Source organism: Ranitomeya variabilis, chromosome 4 (genome assembly GCF_051348905.1).
Source record: "Ranitomeya variabilis isolate aRanVar5 chromosome 4, aRanVar5.hap1, whole genome shotgun sequence".
NCBI lineage: Eukaryota > Metazoa > Chordata > Amphibia > Anura > Dendrobatidae > Ranitomeya > Ranitomeya variabilis.
Window position 1 is genome coordinate 454,763,044 of NC_135235.1, and position 21,852 is coordinate 454,784,895.

A 21,852-nucleotide genomic window follows, 5' to 3' on the forward strand; every position below is an offset into this window, starting at 1 on the left:
TCTGCGATCATCTGATCGCCTTTGCTACACACAGAGGACTTCAGGCATGGACCGGCGTTCATAGGAGATCTGCAATGACAAGTCTTCTTCAGACCCCCATGAGTCTTCTGCAGACCCCCAGTTGCCATGCAAACCTATCGGCGCCCCACGATCATGTGACAGGGGTGCCAATGGGCAGTGTTTATAATGCACTTCCTGTAAGCGCGAGTTAAATGCCGCTGTCATCGATTGACAGCTGCATTTACATGTTAACAGCCACCACTGGATCGCAATTCCACCCCCAGCTCTTAGGGGCACACGGCAGCTTATCGAAACAGCTGTCATGTGCTGTAAAAAGTTCAGGCTCAGCGCCGGAGACCGTATCAAATGCCAGGACACTACCCATGATGTACCTATAAAGCATAGGTCGTGAAGAGGTTAAAGGCACAGTACTTCCACAGGCGGGGCTACAAAGTACACACAGAGGCTTAAAGGCACACTACTCCTACAGGCGGGGTTGCAGAGTGCACACAGAGGATTAAATGCACAGAACTCCCACAGGAATAGTTTCAGAGAACACATAGAGGCAGTACTCCCACAGATATGAGTGCAGAGAATACACATCGGCTTTTTGTCCCTACACTAATTAGAGCAGAATAGCGGTGGCACCCGTAATCCGGCATTTATACAGGCCAGGTCATGTGGTGAGCTGGCCAGTCACAGCCATGCCAATACTTGACATGGCTGAGATGGCTCAGGAAGTGGCCACAGCAGCCTTTCAACACATTTTTATTCAGCATCTGAACCCAAACAGTAAATCGACATCTGCTAATAAATCTGAGTTCAGGTTCTAGTACGAACCCCGAACTTTACAGTTTGGGTTCGCTAATCCCTAGTAACAGTCTGTCTTAACTAACGACAGATTTTACTAGAAAATTAGGATTTTTGAAAATGATAATCAGTCCAGGAGGAGAAAGAAGCAGATTTCTCTGATAACATATATTTCAAAGTTGCATATTTCCATGTGTTCTATTCATTTATGAAATTAAAATGAAAGTTACATTTTAAAAAAGACAGAAAAGTATAACTTGAGGGCAAGTCTTCCCCTGTTGAAGCATTGGGGTAGAACTCGGGACCATGATTAGCAGTGTATATATGTAATATTTAAAGGGAACCTGTCACCCCCCCAGGCGGTTTTAACCCCTTTACCCCCAAGGGTTGTTTGCACGTTAATGACCGGGCCAATTTTTACAATTCTGACCACTGTCCCTTCATGAGGTTATAACTCTGGAACACTTCAACGGATCCCGGTAATTCTGACATTATTTTCTCGAGACATATTGTACTTCATTACAGTGGTAACATTTCTTTGATATTACCTGCGTTTATTTGTGGAAAAAACGGAAATTTGGAGAAATTTTTGAAAATTTAGCAATTTTCCAACTTTGAATTTTTATACAATTAAATCACAGAGATATTTTTTCATTTAAAAAAAATGACCGTCACATCCAAACATAGGCTAAGTGTGAAGAGGTGCTGAACCTAGAGTCACCAACTCATATACAGTCAAGTAAATAAGGCAGCTCACTGCAGCGCTGAAACATGCAAACAAGAAACATGAAAACTAAACTGCATTATTGCACTAGAAATATGAAAAATGAGAGCGTTTAGCGCATAAAAATGGCCAATTTTATGTGTACCTGGTAGCCACTTTAGGGCATCTCTCGTATACCAGGTCCTACGCTTTCCTTTCCTCGCTGAGAATAAACGTCTCCATCTGAATGGGTACTTGTGAAACCTCTTCTTAGACTAACATTCTCTCTTTCTGTGGAGGAGTAATGGACCTGTTGCGATTAAAACACCTGTGGCTAAGAGGCGGAGTGCTCGGTCAGAAGGCTAAAGAATACATTTAAAAAAACTGACCATCACATGCAAACATAGACTAAGTGTGAACAGGTGCTGAACCTAGAGTCATCAACTCATATACAGTCAAGTAAATAAGGCAGCACACTGCAGCGCTGAAACATGCAAACAAGATGTTAGGGCTAGCGGAACGCACCAAATAATTAGAGAAAAGGAATAAGGTGCGTTCGCAGCCCGGGGTCCACCGTGCAGAGATGGAACCTGCTGCTAAGCAATGACGGACGGACTATATGGCGGTACAATGAGGATACACATAGGTTAGCTTCACCCTGTGTGAAATAGGCGAACCATGTTGCGTCACAGGGCTGCAGTACCGCATGTAACAAAACTAATAATTAAATAGCACGAGAGTGCATGCGATGCCGCACTTGCGGACGCCACTAACCACCCAGACTTGGGTTTGGAAAGCGCGGTGATAACGCATGGCGCCGCACTGGCGGTCACAGCAATAGACGCTGTTTGTGTACCAGTGTTGGTTACAATCATCCTCCTTTTGTGAGCATTCAAACACAAGGGAGGGGATGATTAATGAGCGACTTTCACTCACAACACACACACATAAACAAATGTATACTAGCGCATGGCCGTGCGGTCATGCAAACCTTTTATAGTTGCAGCATGTACAGTACCTTCCCAGAAGGACCAATGGGAGGCTGCCACAGAAGTTGAGCACCTCCAGGACCTTCCTGGAGGACCAATAGGATCTGCTGCAGTATCTGAGCATGTGACCCTCGATCTCCAATGGGAGATCTTGCCCTGGGCATGCTCAGAAGGGGAAAAGCAGGACTTAGTCCCAAAAGCGTCTGCTCGCCGCTGCCCAGCACTGGCTTCAATGGCAGAAACTGGAAAAGCATCAGTAACCCTTTGCACAGAGTGAGACTGAGCAAGACGCTGGGACCGACGTCTCTGCTGAGCAGGCTCCACTGCGGCTGATGCAGAATGAGAGACCGCAGCAGACATGGTTCGAGATTCCCCCTGTGCAGCAGCGGGAACTCGACTCCTAACACAAGAAACATGAAAACTGAACTGCATTACTGCACTAGAAATATGAAAAATGAGAGCATTTAGCGCATAAAAATGGCCAATTTTATGTGTACCTGGTAGCCACTTTAGGGCATCTCTCGTATACCAGGTCCCACGCTTTCCTTTCCTCGCTGAGAATAAACGTCTCCATCTGAATGGGTACTTGTGAAACCTCTTCTTAGACTAACATTCTCTCTTTCTGTGGAGGAATAATGGACCTGTTGCGATTAAAACACCTGTGGCTAAGAGGCGGAGTGCTCGGTCAGAAGGCTAAAGAATACATTTCAAAAAATGGAGCTCGGAAGGGAAGGAGCGCCATTTGGAATGCAGACTTAGATGGAATGGTCTGCAGGCATCACGTTGCATTTGCAGAGCCCCTTATGTACCTAAACCGTAGAAACCCCCCACAAGTGACCCCATATTGGAAACTAGACCCCCCAAGGAACTTATATAGATGTGTTGTGAGAACTTTGAACCCCCAAGTGTTTCACTACAGTTTATAACGCAGAGCCTTGAAAATAAAAATTCTTTTTTTTTTCCACAAAAATTTTTAGCCCCCAGTTTTGTACTTTTCCAATGGAAACAGTGCAAATTGAACCGCAAAAGTTGTTGTCCAATTTGTCCTGAGTACGCTGATACCCAATATGTTGGGGGGAACCACTGTTTGGGCGCATGGCAGAGCTTGCAAGGGAAGGAGCGCCATTTGGAATGCAGACTTAGATGGATTGGTCTGCAGGCGTCATGTTGCATTTGCAGAGCCCCTGATGTAACTAAACAGTAGAAACCCCCCATAAGTGACCCCATATTGGAAACTAGACCCCCAAGGAACTTATCTAGATGTGTTGTGAAAACTTTGAACCCCCAAGTGTTTCACTACAGTTTATAACGCAGAGCCGTGAAAATATATATATATATTTTTACACAAAAATTATTTTTTAGCCCCCAGTTTTGTATTTTCCCAAGAGTAACAGGAGAAATTGGACCCCAAAAGTTGTTGTCTAATGTGTCCTGAGTACGCTGATACCCCATATGTTGGGGTAAACCCCTGTTTGTGCGCACAGGAGAGCTCGGAAGGGAAGGAGCACTGTTTTACTTTTTCAACGCAGAATTCGCTGGAATTGAGATCGGACGCAATGTCGCATTTGGAGAGCCCCTGATGTGCCTAAACAGTGGAAACCCCCCAATTATAACTGAAACCCTAATCCAAACACACCCCTAACCCTAATCTGAACTGTAACCCTAACCACACCCCTAACCCTGACACACCCCTAACCCTAATCCCAACCCTATTCCCAACTGTAAATGTAATCCAAACACAAACCCTAACTTTAGCCCCAACCCTAACCCTAACTGTAGCCCTAACCCTAGCCCCAACCCTAACCCTAGCCCCAACCCTAACCCTAGCCCTAACCCTAGCCCTAACCCTAGCCCTAACCCTAACTGTAGCCCTAACCCTAGCCCCAACCCTAGCCCTAACCCTAGCCCTAACCCTAGCCCTAACCCTAACCCTTACCCTAGCCCTAACCCTAGCCCTAACCCTAACCCTAATGGGAAAATGGAAATAATTTTTTTTAATTTTTCGTAAACTAATGGGGTGATGAAGGGGGGGTTTGATTTACTATTTATAGCGGGTTTTCTAGCGGATTTTTATGATTGGCAGCCGTCACACACTAAAAGACGCTTTTTATTGCAAAAAATGTTTTTTGCGTTACCACATTTTGAGTGCTATAATTTTTCCATATTTTGGTTCACAGAGTCATGTGAGGTCTTGTTTTTTGTGGGACGAGTTGACGTTTTTATTGGTAACATTTTCGGGCACGTGACATTTTTTGATCGTTTTTTATTCCGATTTTTGTGAGGCAGAATGACCAAAAACCAGCTATTCATGAATTTCTTTTGGGGGGGGCGCTTATACCGTTCCGCTTTTGGTAAAATGGATAAAGCAGTTTATTCTTCGGGTCAGTACGATTACAGCGATACCTCATTTTTATCATTTTTTTATGTTTTGGCGCTTTTATACGATAAAAACTATTTTATAGAAAAAATAATTATTTTTGCATTTCTTTATTCTGAGGACTATAACTTTTTTATTTTTACGCTGATGATGCTGTATTGTGGCTCGTTTTTTGCAAGACAAGATGATGTTTTCAGCTGTACCATGGTTATTTATTTCCGTCTTTTTGATCGCATGTTATTCCACTTTTTGTTCGGCGGTATGATAATAAAGCGCTGTTTTTTGCCTCGTTTTTTTTTTTTACGGTATTCACTGAAGGGGTTAACTAGTGGGACAGTTTTATAGGTCGGGTCGTTACGGACTCGGCGATACTAAATATGTGTACTTTTATTGTTTTTTTATTTTTATTTAGCTAAAGGAATGTATTTATTGGAACAATATTTTTTTATTATTATTTATTTAGGAATTTTTTTTTTACACATCTAATTTTTTTTTTAACATTTTTACATTGCCCCAGGGGGGGGGGGGGCATCACAGTAAAGCGACAGATCGCCGATCTGACACTTTGTTGTGTACTGTGTCAGATAGGCGATCACACAGCACAGCAGGGAGGCTTCCCGGCGCCTGCTCTGCGAAGCCACCTCCCTGCAGGACCCGGATGCAGCCCCGTGGCCATTTTGGATCCGCGGACTGCAGGGAGAAGATGCTCGGTACAAGGTGAGCACATCGCCTTGTACCGATCGTCTCAGGGAAGCCTGCAGGGAGCCCCCTCCCTGAGCGATGCTTCCCTATACTGCCGGCACACTGGGATCATGTTTGATTGCAGTGTGCCGGGGGTTAATGTGCTGGGGGCGGTCCGTGACCACTCCTGGCACATAGTGCCGGAAATCGGCTGCGATAGTCAGCTGACACCCGGCTGCGATCGGCCGCGCTCCCCCCGTGAGCGCGGCCGATCGCGCTGGACGTACTATTCCGTCCTTGGGAAGTAGGGCCCACCCCACATGGATGGAATAATACATCCGATGGCAGAAAGGGGTTAACTAAAAGAGCCACCTTGTGCAGCACTAATGCTGTATTTGGTCAAGGTGGCTCTTTTAGTTGTGGTCCCTTTCAATGCTAAAATAATCGTTTTTATAATTTGTCCCTGATACCTCAAATTCGTCCTGGGGGCATGTCTTTTCCCCCAGACAGAAACGCCTCCCAGCCATAACTCAATACTCTGTGCGCAGGGCTCCGCCTCCTCTGTCTTCATTAACGTCCCACTGGGGCTCCCGGATTTACCGCCTTGTCAGTGACCACTTTGAGGAAGTCAACACGCAGCAGTCGCCCGTGTGTTCTGCCACGGCCCCGGTGCAAAATCAGGGTCAAATCAGGGATACAAAAACTGTCTCTGAGTCAAAATAAAGACCAAAATTTATCTATAAGAGATAGAAGGGCCCTTGCAGGTCTAAAGTCCAATAAGGATTTCCTAATAAAGGAAGCGGACAAGGGGGGCAATGTGGTCTTGTGGCCCATTGACATGTATCTTTGCGAAACCAATAGAATAATAGTCTAGCCGCACCCTTATAGATAAAATTCAAAAATAAATATCTCTGTGGATATCAGGGTGCACGTCCTTACCAGGGGATCCATCCCGGTGTTCAAGTCCAAGTCAAATATAAAAGAGGGACAGCACCACAGCAGTTGTGAAAAAGAAAAAACCACGTTTTATTCCACCTCCTGCAACGTTTCGGTCCGCAGACCGAAGATGCTTGAAAAAGGTCTGCGGACCGAAACGTTGCAGGAGGTGGAATAAAACGTGGTTTTTTCTTTTTCACAACTGCTGTGGTGCTGTCCCTCTTTTATATTTGACATGTATCTTTGCGAGGCGTCCAAACAATTGGGAGATTCTGTTAAGTTACCATCTGATCCAACACAGATCTTTAATAGTAAACTGGAACGACTACTTGATGCAGCACTATCTTAGGGGGTAATCAAGAAGCAAGAGAGGGACTATATTTTTGTTAAAAAAACAGTGGTCCCCACTTTTTACCTTGTACCAAAAGTACATAAGGACCTTATTTGCCCCCCTGGCAGGCCTATAGTGTTGGGCATTGGGGGCCTTGGCGAGAGAGCCTGCGTATACATAGATTTCTATTTACAACCAATGGTACAGAACTTGTCATCTTACATAAGAGATTCCACACAATTGATTGAAAAATTGGGTGGCATCCAACTACCCGAACAGGCCTTACTGGTGACAGCTGATGTCACATCACTGTATACCAACATAGCACATGGCTATGGCTTAAAGGCGGTAAAATACTTTTCGAGACGAAAACAGTCTGGGGATCTTCCTCACAATGCCTTCCTCTTGAGCACAATTATTTTATTTTTGATTTTTCGTTTTACCGGCAGGTGTCCGGCACTGCGATGGGTGCCCGCTGTGCTCTGTCCTTTGCCAACCTATTCATGGGTTGGTGGGAGGAGACCAGCATGTACCCGTCGCGGGCCCTCAGGGAACACATTTTGCATTGGTTTCGTTTTATAGATGATGTTTTCTTTATCTGGACGGGCTCAAGAGAGGGGTGTGAGGAATTCCTACAGATGTTGAATAACAATTCACTAAATATCCATCTAACCTACCACATGTCCTTGTCCACAGTGGAATTTTTGGATCTCAGGCTCTCTCGCCAGGATGACACTATCCACACAGACCTTTTCCGCAAAAGTACGGCCGCTAATGGCCTTCTGGACTTCAAGAGCTTTCATCCATATCATCTGAAGAAGAACCTACCAGTTGGACAATTTTATAGAATTCGACGGAATTGCACCCAATCAAGTGATTTTTGTTCCCAGGCTAACTCTCTCTCAAAACGGCTACAAGCAAGAGGATATCCAAGATCCATTATCTCTAATGCCTTCCATCGCACCAAATCTACTCCGAGGGAGAACTTGTTACAGCCTACAATCAAACGTCCGGACGACAGTTTAAGTTTTATTACCACGTATCATAATCATTGGAACTCAATCTCAAACTTTTTTATACAACATTGGGACATTTTAAAGACTGATCCGAAAGTATCAGACCTTTTACCTGTGACTCCTTTGATTACGGCCAGACGAGCACCACATTTACGGGACTCCTTATCGAGGAGCCATTTTGTGAGGCCAACCACGAAAGTGGGTAGAGGCTTTACTCTAACCGGCATGTATCCCTGTGGAGACTGCAACATCTGTCCGTTTGTGAGTACGGGCTACTCCTTTACCAATCCGGGGGATGCAGTTGTCTACACACTAAGGGATTACATGAACTGCAGGTCAATGAATCTAGTTTATGCCATTGTATGTTCCTGCCCTAAGATATATGTGGGCCAGACCTCGCAGGAGCTGCGCAGATGGGCTCAGCAGCACATCTCAAACATTAAGTTGGACAGACAGGATCTGTCCAGAGGCAAGAACATCTCCACGGTAGCTATACATTTTTAACAAGTGCAATCTAGTAGCACCCGGGGTTTATGAGTGCTGGGTTTGCAAAAAGTCCCGAATAATTTTCGGAAAACGGATCGACAGGGAGAATTACTCAGATTAGAGGCGAGTTGGATATATTTATTGGGGTCTGTTTCACTGGGGGGCCTCAATGAGGATTTACTCTATACTGGCTTTCTTTTGCCTTAAATATAACTGCCGCAACGGATGACATGGAGCTATCAGCTGAGTTGTCAGGTAATCTAGATTGGGTACCCATAGCGGTTTGTTTGGGTGTTTTAGGGTATCATAGCGTCTTTGCCATGCTTGATAATTGTTGATATACTTATAATACAAAGAGTAATATATCTCAGGATCCCCTTTGTTGTGGGAATAGGTTGGTCTTGTTCTCCAGCCCGGGCTACTTCAGTCTCTAAGTGTGGATACAATGGCTTTTATTGTGACATGGTATCGTAAGTATGATATAGATCAGCGCCCTTAGTAGAGATTAGGTGACTAGTTCTGTCCACAGTTAGCCCAGTGTGATGCATTGTGGGCGTTAGCTGTGACCCTCGTGGCATGTCTTGCTTTTTAATATGGAGAATGCCGGCCATTATGCACACAGGAGCTTATCGTAGCAAAAATGTTAAAATAAGAAATTTGGATCACATAATAGAGTTTATTTAGTGCATGCATTGCCGGTGTATATATATATATATATATATATATATATATATATATATATATATATATATATATATATATATATATATATATATATATATATACTAGCTGTACTACCCGGGTTAATGACTGCTGTTAGCAAAATAGAATGTGTTAACAAAAATTTATTCTGCACACAAAAACCACAAAACAAATAGATAGAAATGTAATTATTAAAAGGCAAAAACTAAGCTAATAGAAGAATTTCACAACATATATTAGCTTTGTTATACTGAGAATGTCTTTGTTGCCTATATTAACCAATCAGAGCTCAGGTTAATTAACTTTAGCAAAATAGAAGCTGAGCTGTGATTGGTTGCTATTGGCAGCCTGATAAATCCCCAGCCAACAGGAAGCCCTCCCCCCTGGCAGTATATATTAGCTCACACATACACATAATAGACAGGTCATGTGACTGAGAGCTGCCGGATTCCTATATGGTACATTTGTTGCTCTTGTAGTTTGTCTGCTTATTAATCAGATTTTTATTTTTGAAGGATAATACCAGACTTGTGTGTGTTTTAGGGCGAGTTTCATGTGTCAAGTTGTGTGTGTTGAGTTCCGTGTGGCGACATGCATGTAGCGACTTTTGTGAGATGAGTTTTGTGTGGCGACATGCGTGTAGCAACATTTTGTGTGTCGAGTTGCATGTGACAGGTTAGTGTAGCAAGTTGTGTGCAGCAAGATTTGTGCATGGCGAGTTTTGCGCGTGGCGAGTTTTATGTGTGGTGCGTTTTGAGTATGTGCAAGTTTTGTGTGAGGCAACTTTTGCATGTGGTGCAACTTTTGTACATGTGGCAATTTTTCTGTGTGTGCAAGTTTTGCATGAGGTGAGTTTTCCATGAGGTGAGTTTTGCACGTGTGGCGAGTTTTGCGTGAGCCTAGTTTTGCATATGGCGAGTTTTGCATGTAGCGAGTTTTGCGCGTTGCGAGTTTTGAGTGGTGACTTTTGTGTTTCGACTTTTATGTGGCGAGGTTGGTGTGTGTGTGGTGAAATGTGTGCTGAGGGTCGTATATGTGTTCAAGCACGTGGTAGTGTGTGGCGCATGTTGTGTTTGTGTTCATATCCCCGTGTGTGGTGAGTATCCCATGTCGGGGCCCCACCTTAGCAACTGTATGGTATATACTCTTTGGCGCCATCGCTCTCATTCTTTAAGTCCTCATTGTTCACATCTGGCAGCTGTCAATTTTCCTCCAACACTTTTCCCTTCACTTTTTCCCCATTATGTAGATAGGGGTAAAATTGTTTGGTGAATGGGAACGCGCGGGGTTAAAATTTAACCTCACAACATAGCCTATGATGCTCTCGGGGTCCAGACGTGTGACTGTGCAAAATTTTGTGGCTGTAGCTGCGACGGTGCAGATGCCAATCCCGGACATACACACATACATACATACACACATTCAGCTTTATATATTAGATATACCTGTATGTAATCTCCTGTATATAGTATATACCTGTGTGTCATCTCACCTATATATAGTATATATCTGTGTGTCATCTCCTCCTGTATATAGTATATACCTGTATGTCATCTCCTCCTATACATAGCATATACCTGTATGTCATCTCCTCCTGTATATACTATATACCTGTAGGTAATCTGCTCCTGTATATAGTATATACCTGTGTGTCATCTCCTCCTGTATATAGTATATACCTGTATGTCATCTCCTCCTGTATGTAGTATGTACCTGTATGTCATCTCCTCCTCTATATAGTATATACCTGTGTGTCATCTCTCCTGTATATAGTATATATCTGTGTGTCATCTCCTCCTGTATATAGTATATACCTGTTTGTCATCTCCCCTGTAAATAGTATATACCTGTGTGTCATCTCCTCCTGTATATAGTATATATCTGTATGTCATCTCCTCCTGTATTAGCCCTCGTTCACACGTTATTTGGTCAGTATTTTTACCTCAGTATTTGTAAGCTAAAATGGCAGCCTGATAAATCCCCAGCCAACAGTAAGCCCACCCCCTGGCAGTATATATTAGCTCACACATACACATAATAGACTGGTCATGTGACTGACAGCTGCCGGATTCCTATATGGTACATTTGTTGCTCTTGTAGTTTGTCTGCTTATTAATCAGATTTTTATTTTTGAAGGATAATACCAGACTTGTGTGTGTTTTAGGGCGAGTTTCGTGTGTCAAGTTGTGTGTGTTGAGTTGCGTGTGGCGACATGCATGTAGGGACTTTTGTGAGATGAGTTTTGTGTGGCGACATGCGTGTAGCAACTTTTTGTGTGTCGAGTTGCATGTGAGAGGTTAGTGTAGCAAGTTGTGTGCAGCAAGTTTTGCGCATGGCGAGTTTTGCGCGTGGCGAGTTTTATGTGTGGTGCCTTTTGAGTATGTGCAAGTTTTGTGTGAGGCAACTTTTGCATGTGTTGCAACTTTTGTGCATGTGGCAATTTTTCTGCGTGTGACAATTTTTCTGTGTGTGCAAGTTTTGCGTGTGGCGAGTTTTCCATGAGGTGAGTTTTGCACGTGTGGCGAGTTTTGCATGTGGAGAGTTTTGCGCGTGGCGAGTTTTGAACGGCGACTTTTGTGTTTCTACTTTTATGTGGCGAGGTTGGTGTATGTGTGGTGAAATGTGCGCTGAGGGTGGTATATGTGTTCGAGCACGTGGTAGTGTGTGGCGCATTTTGTGTGTGTGTTCATATCCCCGTGGTGGTGTGGTGATTATCCCATGTTGGGGCCCCACCTTAGCAACTGTACAGTATATACTCTTTGGCGCCATCGCTGTCATTCTTTAAGTCCCCCTTGTTCACATCTGGCAGCTGTTAATTTGCCTCCAACACTGGAAAAGTGTTTTTTCCCCATTATGTAGATAGGGGCAAAATTGTTTAGTGAATTGGAAAGCGCGGGGTTAAAATTTCACCTCACAACATAGCCTATGACGCTCTCGGGGTCCAGACGTGTGACTGTGCAAACTTTTGTGGCTGTAGCTGCGACGGTTCAGATGCCAATCCCGGACATACATACATACACACATACACACACACATACACACATTCAGCTTTATATATTAGATATATATATATATATATATATATATATATATATATAAACTTTTATGTGCGACTAGTATGTTGTAGGTCATTGGAACTTGCAGCTATTGGGCACATACATATACACAGTGTTTCCCCTACTAGTGGACTTGGCCGTTTGGACGGCGCAGCATTGCAGCCGCCAACAGGTGTCGCTGCACCACCCGAAGGGTAAATTCCACACTTCCGCAGCACATGTTCAGAGCTTACTGTTTTGCGCATGCGCCGTTGGCTTGACTTGCAGCTTATTGTTATCGTATTAGGGTAAGCGGGAGTCCCAGCACAGCGCATGCGCCTTAGCAGAGGGGCGGGCGTGGGCTCCGTGGTGACGCGGCGGTCAGGTCTTAGCGCAGACGCAGCCAACAGCCTGACATACCCAGCTAAGTCATGTATAGGGACCAGACTAATTGGTGGATTAGACTTCCAGGGAGGGGCTTCCATGTATGATTGACGTGGTGGTTTGGATAGCGCATGCGTCTTTGTTACTTCCGGGAGGCTTGACAGACTACTGTGCGATATGGCTAGGTACCTAATAAACTCTAGTACAGGAGTAAAGCAATTATCTATTCGACCTTATTTATCTACCTTGACCCAGACTGACTGTTCCACAACTTAATGTTTGCCGGACACAGGTGCCGGCAACCATTGGTTTTCCAGTAAGTGCATTTACAACAAATACCTGACATGACCAATTGCCTCTCACTTCCCCTGACGAAGCTACCAGGAGTAGCGACACGCGTTGGGAAACAGCAGGCTCTACCATTCCCAGTGAGTATCAGCACTTTTTGTATTTAAACATGGGTTATGGGCAGGGCACTGTTCGACACAACTCCGGTGTGGGAAATCCTCACTAGCATGTTTAAGTGGTATTAGCCCAGCATCAGCAGGCGCGGTTGTTTATTTGCTCTATATGACATGACATCCAAACTTGCTTGTTCATAGAGATATATTGTTATATATGCTGAGTGCTGGTGGGGAGAGTCTACGCCGGAGTCTGTGACAGGTGCACATGCACATCTCCACATCTTTTTATTAGCTATTTATTGTCACTCACTGGGAGTGCTTTCAGGTTCATTTCACCCCTTTTGAGCCTGCTCAATTCATATCTTCACATATAGGGGATATTGATTATGCATGTCTGTGTAGGTTTTACATGCTTTTTAATTGTTTTTATATTTTTTCAGCACTTATTTGCCTCAATAAAGCATTGTTCACATTAATTATTGGTTGTGTGTGCACTCCATTTGTGCCGCTTTTCTCGCCCTTCGAACTTACAGTGCAGGCGCCGGGGCTGCAGCAGAACAAATGGGCGAGTGCTGCGTGTTGACTTCCTCAAAGTGCTTGCTGTTGCGGCTGTGCTCCAACCTCAGAAGGTCATCTGGGAAGCAAGGGACGACCGCGGTGGTACTGGCAAGGCGGTAAATCCTGGACCCCCAGTGGGACGTTAATGAAGACAGAGGAGGCGGAGCCCTACGCACAGAGTATTGAGTGATGGCTGGGATGCGTTTGTGTCCGGGGGAAAAGACATGTCCCCAGGACGAATTCGAGGTATCGGGGACAAATTATAAAAACGATTATTTTAGCGTTGAAAGGGACCACAACTAAAAGAGCCACCTTGACAGAATGCAGCATTAGTGCTGCACAAGGTGGCTCTTTTAGTTAAAAACGCCTGGGGGGGTGACAGTTTCCCTTTGATGAGTCAATAATGTTTTATCATATAGGCAGTAACTAAAGTTGTATGATATTATAAAAACACACATTTTGCGATAAAGTAACATTTATGTATAAAATATTTATTTCTGTTCTGTCTTTGGTGCAGTATCACAAGTAACATGGACTTGGTTCTTGTTAAGATCAACTTAAACTTTACAAAATACAATGGTTACAGTCTATGCATACAGCTTGGTGGTTATAGAATATGGCACACAGCTCGGTGGTTACAGTCTATTGCACACATCTTTGTGGTTACAGTCCATGGCACACAGCTTTATGGTTACAATACGTCAAGATAACACATCTTGGTAACTCAGACACCAGGAAGGCATTTTTTTTCCTTTCTTTCTCTAGTCAAGATTGATTCAAGTGCGTCTGGACTCCACCCACAATTGAAAATGACTCAAATCACTCATAGTCCATGCACAGTTCCTCATAGAGCTTGCTAATTTTAATGTGGCACGTCCAAACATGCACTCGACAGCTGGTTTTACGACATTGCTTTATAAAATGCAGTTGGCATTCAGTGCCACAAATATAACTCCCAAATATACTAAATAACTTCCTTCCTTACAGGGCCTTCCTCAATATAGCCCTCTCGGCTACTGCTAGGGGCACTTCGTGCAAAGGGGACATCTCTGTAGCTGGCACATACACTCCTCACTCATCACTTCAACCGCCAGCTTTATCCCACGTCTTCCATGCAGTCTCTGTTTTTGCTGCATGTCTTGGCTCTGACCTATACCTCCTGCATCCTTTTGCTCTGGACACCCCCTAACAATCTACCATTATGAATACATGGGAGATGCACAAACGCCCATTTAAGAGTCAGTGTTTTTTTCCTGATCTCAAAAAGAGTTCAATGAAGGAAGACCAGAAAAGCAGAGTAAAATATTTGTCTGGACAGGGAGACCTTATGTATATTGTGGAAAAACTCCAGGGAGAAAGTATCAGCTTTTTTTAAATCTAAAAGGGTGCCACACTCTTCCTTGGGTGTGTCCGCTATCGCAGCTTAGCCTTATTCACTTGAATAGCCTGAATCACAGGGACTGGTGTGCTGACTTTTCCAATATTGTACTGTGAAAGTGACTGATTCATGAATACAGTCCCTTTTCCAGAAGAAAATAGCTTATTATTCAGTTGATCACCCCATTCTAGGAAGTCTCCAGCTGCCATACAGACCTACAATTTAGATTGACAGTGCTGATAATGTATGCAAAGTGTAAAGCGCTGCGGAATATGTTAGCGCTATATAAAAATAAAGATTATTATTATTACATTTACATGAAATATTGTGACATGCAGCATTACATGCAATAAATACAGAGAACAAGTGGAGGACGTACCCTGCATATACCAATTGTAAGACAGCTTATTACTTAAATCTCTGTGTTTGCGCTTAGTTGGTGACCACAGTGCCACCTACATGTTTATTAAAAATCAGATACAATAAATTCAAGAACAAAGACATTCTGGTTGCAACAATTACTAGATGAGAAGCCTAAACAACTCGTCCATTCTAAATACATTGACATGTTATGGAGGTTTACAGAATAATTTTGCCAGACATCCTCATGCTTTTTGTATAGTAAATTTGCATGTTTTTGCATTTTAATTTACTCCATATTGTTTTTACTTGTTTTATTATGCAAATTGCATGCATTGTGACATCTCTAGTGTGAAATCCAGGGCCAAATTCTACAGCATGTGAGCCTGGCTTAAAGGCTATGAACCCCCTAAATATATTCTGGCATGTAATTTAATCATGTCAGAAGATGTTATTGGTGGGCTTGTGAGTTGAGCCCCCCACTGCTCATTTGAACGAAGCCTCATGCCCCTTTGGCCTCAGTTGGCTTCACTCTCAGATTTCCATATCTCTGTTCAGAGCTTACTCTGTTTCTATTAAAATCAATGAGACTCTAATGCCCGGTCAGCCATCCTCATCAAAATCATTAATGAAGTCGATGTCAGCAAAAGGGGCACGGAGTCTTCTGCAATACAGCAGCCACTTTCCTCCACAAATCATGAAAGACCACACAGGACTTTATTTGATTGCACTAGGAATTTTAGAAAATGTGCAGTGAGAGGATTTTTTTGAGGTTGTAAAAACAACAACTTTAGGTTTTATATGGATTCCTTGGATCCTTGTATTTAATGACTTGTGAATAAACTGGACTTTAACATTGGATGGTCGTGCTGAATTTCTTTCTCCCTCCCTCTCTTCATTGCTATGCCTCACCAGCAGAAGCAGCACCCTCCATGTGCATATCCATCCCAGAAATCGGTTACCTCGTAGCATGGTGAGCTCCATCCATTTTCCTCTTTTCTCTAATTAAAATATACTTTGTTCATAGGACGACCTCTTAAGTTTTTTTTCCATATGATAAAGTCCATTGTTACTTAATGATAAGGAAAGACTCAATTGTAGACTTTTTTTTTAATAAATATCAATGTTGGCAAGTGATTTTGTCCAAGCTTTTAATTTTGGCCCTCTGTGTATTTAAGTTTGACATCCTTGGTGTAAAAGAACTATGACAATGGTCTAAAGAAAAGAAAGAGAGTTTTAGTTTTGGTGTGCCTATGATCTGGAGGGAAACACAAAATCATAGTGATGACTTCTACTTTTCTACGTGCAACGTGGAGGGATTCAACCTTAACAAATAAGAGGAAATTATATACCCAGACCTCCAGTTAGCGATACTCCCTGTGCCTCATGGTCTAGGAATACCTGTCCCTTCACCTCCAGAGAAACTTGAAGATACGCTTGATTCAGAAGATTCAGAACATAAAGAGCAGGATATTGATGAAGACTTTCACGCCAGTCCCAACGAGCCACAGCTTTTTGGATTTTTGGAAATTAATAAAAGATGATATGATCAAAACGAAAATAAAAGCTGTTGAGAAAAGGGCTTGGGATTCTTTTAAAGAAGTTGTGAAAACATTTCTGGGTAACAACAAAGATCCAAAATGTAAGTCCATCATGGAGAACATGCTGAAATGTTTCAAAGCCTTGTGTTGTCTGATGAATTTGTAGTTACATTCCCATTTGGACTGCGCAAGGAGCAAAGAGAAAGTTTTCATCAGGATATCAAGGAGATGGAACGACAATAAAAAAAGGTAGATGGAACAAGAACATGATGGGGGGCTACTGCTGGATGGTTCACAGAGAAGATTCGCAGGCCTTTTATAAGAGAAAAAAGTATCAAGAGAAGCTTTGAACAGAAAAAGACAAGGCCCAAGAATTAATTTCCAATAAAGTTGAAGAATGAATTGTTCAATATATTTTTATACATAATATTGTGTTCAGTTTTGGCTACAACAAAGATTTTTCTTGTTCATCTCATTTGTACGTAATTTTCAGTCGCATTTTGTGCAAAATCCATACGTGATGGTTAAAAATAGAAGTGTTTTTTAAATCAGGACATTATAACATATAAAAATCAGTCATTGTATTGTATTTGAAACAATTTTCATAAACCCAAATTTTGCATAGCTGTGTTATTTTGATTAGTTTGATCAGAGTGGCAAGAATTTTTCTCAGACATGGAGACATCAGAGTGTGGTCTAATTTTTTTCACAGATCTAAGACATTCATTGCTGATTTTTATCCGAGACTTGGATCAAATAGGAAGTCTCCAATATTTTTTCCGCAGGCCACTCGGTCTGAGGCAAAAATCACACATGTGCACAGCCCTATAGAATATCATAGTGACGTGTGCTATCCACGAGAAAATTGGTTGTGTATTTGAGTCCTTAAAGGGAACCTGTCACCCCCAAAATCGATGGTGAGGTAAGCTCACCGTCATCAGGGGCTTATCTACAGCATTCTGTAATGCTGTAGATAAGCCCCCGATGTTAACTGAAAGAGGAGAAAAAGACGTTAGATATATACTCACCCAGGGGCGGTCCCGCTGCGGTCGGGGTCCAATGGGTGTCTCAGGTCCGGTCCGGGGCCTCCCATCTTTATTCCATGACGTCCTTTTCTGGTCTTCATACCGCGGCTGCAGCGCAGGCGTACTGCAGTGAGCAGGCGCCGGGCCTTTCTGACCTGCCCTGGCGCCTGCACACTGCAGTACTTTATTCTGCTACAGATGGATCTGGATAAGTTGGAAACTTGGGCTGAAAGGTGGCAGATGAGGTTAAACAATGATAAATGTAAGGTTATACACATGGGAAGAAGGAATCAATATCACCATTACACACTGAACGGGAAACCACTGGGTAAATCTGACAGGGAGAAGGACTTGGGGATCCTAGTTAATGATAAACTTACCTGGAGCAGCCAGTGCCAGGCAGCAGCTGCCAAGGCAAACAGGATCATGGGGTGCATTAAAAGAGGTCTGGATACACATGATGAGAGCATTATACTGCCTCTGTACAAATCCCTAGTTAGACCGCACATGGAGTACTGTGTCCAGTTTTGGGCACCGGTGCTCAGGAAGAATATAATGGAACTAGAGAGAGTACAAAGGAGGGCAACAAAATTAATAAAGGGGATGGGAGAACTACAATACCCAGATAGATTAGCGAAATTAGGATTATTTAGTCTAGAAAAAAGACGACTGAGGGGCGACCTAATAACCATGTATAAGTATATAAGGGGACAATACAAATATCTCGCTGAGGATCTGTTTATACCAAGGAAGGTGACGGGCACAAGGGGGCATTCTTTGCGTCTGGAAGAGAGAAGGTTTTTCCACCAACATAGAAGAGGATTCTTTACTGTTAGGGCAGTGAGAATCTGGAATTGCTTGCCTGAGGAGGTGGTGATGGCGAACTCAGTCGAGGGGTTCAAGAGAGGCCTGGATGTCTTCCTGGAGCAGAACAATATTGTATCTTACAGTTATTAGGTTCTGTAGAAGGACGTAGATCTGGGGATTTATTATGATGGAATATAGGCTGAACTGGATGGACAAATGTCTTTTTTTGGCCTTACTAACTATATTACTATGTTACTATGTTACTTTGCTCTGCCCTCAACAGGCCAGACAAAGTACGCCTGCGCTGGAGTAGCGGCGTGAAGACCAGAAGAGGATGTCATGGAATGAAGATGGGAGGCTCCGGACAGGACCTGAGACACCCATCGGACCCGGCGGACAGCAGAGGGACCGCCCCTGGATGAGTATAATCTAACATCTTTTTCTCCTTTTTCAGGTAACATCAGGGGCTTATGTACAGCATTATAGAATGCAGTAGATAAGCCCTGATGACGGTGTTTTCCTCACCATCGATTTTGGGGGTGACAGGTTCCCTTTAAAGATGACGTTGACAGAGCTGCTGCAAAAATGACGATTATAATGCTGGTGAAGCCACTTTAGGAAATTGACCTCTGGGGTTTTCCTAAAATGGCTTCACCTGGGAAAATTTGTCAGCTGCACCATTTGTGCATAGCCTTAAATGAGTTTCTGGAGGAATTTAGTTTCCTGAAGCAAGAGGTATTTTTTTTTCCGTGAAGCATTTCTTGCAGCCTTTTGATTGGACATTTTTCCTGAAGTGGATAAAATAGCTCAAAATACTGGACGTATCAACAGCAAAGTGATTTTGCAATAGGAATAAATTGCAAAAGCCTTCTATGAGGTTTTTTTAAGCAATTTTTCAAGTACACCCACTCAAAAGAAAGTCCTCAAAAACACTTTATATGCACAAACTATTAGGCTGCAAAAGATGAATTTGGTTTTGTAACAGTCTGGTGTAAAAAAAAATTAAAATTCAAGTAGACTGCTAATCATCACATTTAAAATGTAGGTATTTATCAGCTGCGGAAAGAAAAACTCCCATCCGGATTCCAATTAGTCTTTTCTGGAAGTTATCTTTCCAATCAGCTATCAACACGATTCTTAGTAGGAAGGCCTACACCCTTACTGCTGTCTCTTTAAAGAATCACTTATTCTGCCAGTGCAGAAATGGACTGCATCACCTCACACCTACAAGTCACGACTGCAATTTTGTTATCTACTTTTTAGACATTTTAACTTAATATATTTCAGCCTGTCAGGACTCAGTATACTGACATTACAGATCTGTGCTGTATAGGTCTGCTATATGGCACCTATATAAATCTGTGCATCATAGATCTGAGTCATACAGGTGCTTCCCACAAAATTAGAATATCATTAAAAAGTTAATTTATTTCAGTTCTTCAATGCAAAAAGTGAAACACATATATTATATAGTCATTACAAACAGAGTGATCTATTTCAAGTGTTTATTTCTGTTAATGTTGATGATTATAGCTTACAGCCAATGAAAACCCAAAAGTAAATTAGAATACTTTATGACACCAGCTTGGAAAATGATTTTAAAATCTGAAATGTTGGCCTACTATAATGTATGTTCGGTAAATGCACTCAATACTTTGTCGGGGCTCCTTTTGCATCAATTACTGTATCAATGCGCTGTGGCATGGAGGCGATCAGCCTATGGCACTGCTGAGGTGTTATGGAAGCCCAGGTTGTTTTGATAGCAGCCTTCGGCTTGTCTGCATTGTTGGGTCTGGGGTGTCTCATCTTCATCTTGACAATACCTCATAGATTCTCTATAGGGTTAAGGTCAGGTGAGTTTGCTGGCCAATCAAGCACAGTGATACTGTTGTTTTTAAACCAGGTATTGGTACATTTGGCAGTGTGGACAGGTGCCAAGTCCTGCTGGAGAATTAAATTTCCATCTCCATCATTGTGTCAAGCCACTCTTGACCAACAGGCAATGTCAGAATCATCTTACCTGAACCAAGGAAAAAAATACTGGACTGTTGCTCAGCGGTCCAAGGTGTTATTTTCAGGTGAAAGTAAATTTTGCATTTCATTTGGAAATCAAGGTCCCAGAGTCTGGAGGAAGAGCGGAGAGGCCACAATCCAAGCTGCTTGAGGACTAGTGTGAAGTTTCCACAGTGAGTGATGGTTTGGGGAGCCATGTCATCTGCTGCTGTAGGTCCACTGTGTTTTATCAAGACCAAAGGCAGCATAGACATCTACCAGGAACATTTAGAGCACTTCATGCTTCCCTCTGCTGACAAGCTTTTTGGAGATGGAGATTTAATTCTCCAGCAGGACTTGGTAATCGCTGTGCCTGATTGGTCAGCAAACTCGCTTGACCATAACCCCATAGATAATCTATGGTATATTGTCAAGAGGAAGATGAGAGACACCAGACCCAACAATGCAGACGAGCTGAAAGCTGCTATTAAAGCAGCCTGGGTTTCCATAACATCTCAGCAGTGCCACATGCTGATCGCCTCCATGCCATCTCGCATTGATGCAGTAATTGATGCAATAGGAGCCCGACCAAGTATTGAGTGCATTTACTGAACATTCATTTCAGTAGGCCAACATTTCGGATTTTAAAATCACATATGAGTTTCACTTTTTGTATTGAAGCACTGAAAAAAATAACTTTTTGATGATATTCTAATTTTGTGAGAAGCACCTGTAGATCCAAATTACCCATGCAAATCTATGGGTCTGTAAGAATTACAGACAGCACTTTGATGCCATAAGTGTGTAATGCATTCGCTGTCTGTTTTTAATATTGTAAAGGGTAGTGCTTTGGTAAATTTTCTTCCGGCATAAGAGAAAATCTCTAAAAACTGTCAGACTTTGTTCCTATAATGATCTTTTGATGAGTTTTTGATGTTGCAGATTTTCTGCATCTATTATGTAAATTAGGTTACTTGCATTTTTTTCAATGCATTTTTTAACATACATTTTTATTGTGTTTATGATGCTGTTTTTTGTCTCTTGTTGGCTTCTCATGTTTTAAATAAAGCTGTTTGTTTTTGATACTTCCAGGTATTTGGCTTAGACAAAACTCCATTGGTACAGTCATGTGCCTAATACATGTGTTCTTGATGCATTTCTATAATGGTAATGCACTAAAACCACATGTGCATTTTTTAACTGCGGATTTTACACATCTAATGCAAGTCTATGGGAAAAAAAAATTCACAAAAAACTCCACAATCACAAGTAAAATTGACATGTTGCGGATTTGAATCACGCAGGTCAATTTACCCTGAGTGAAAAAAAAAAAAAAA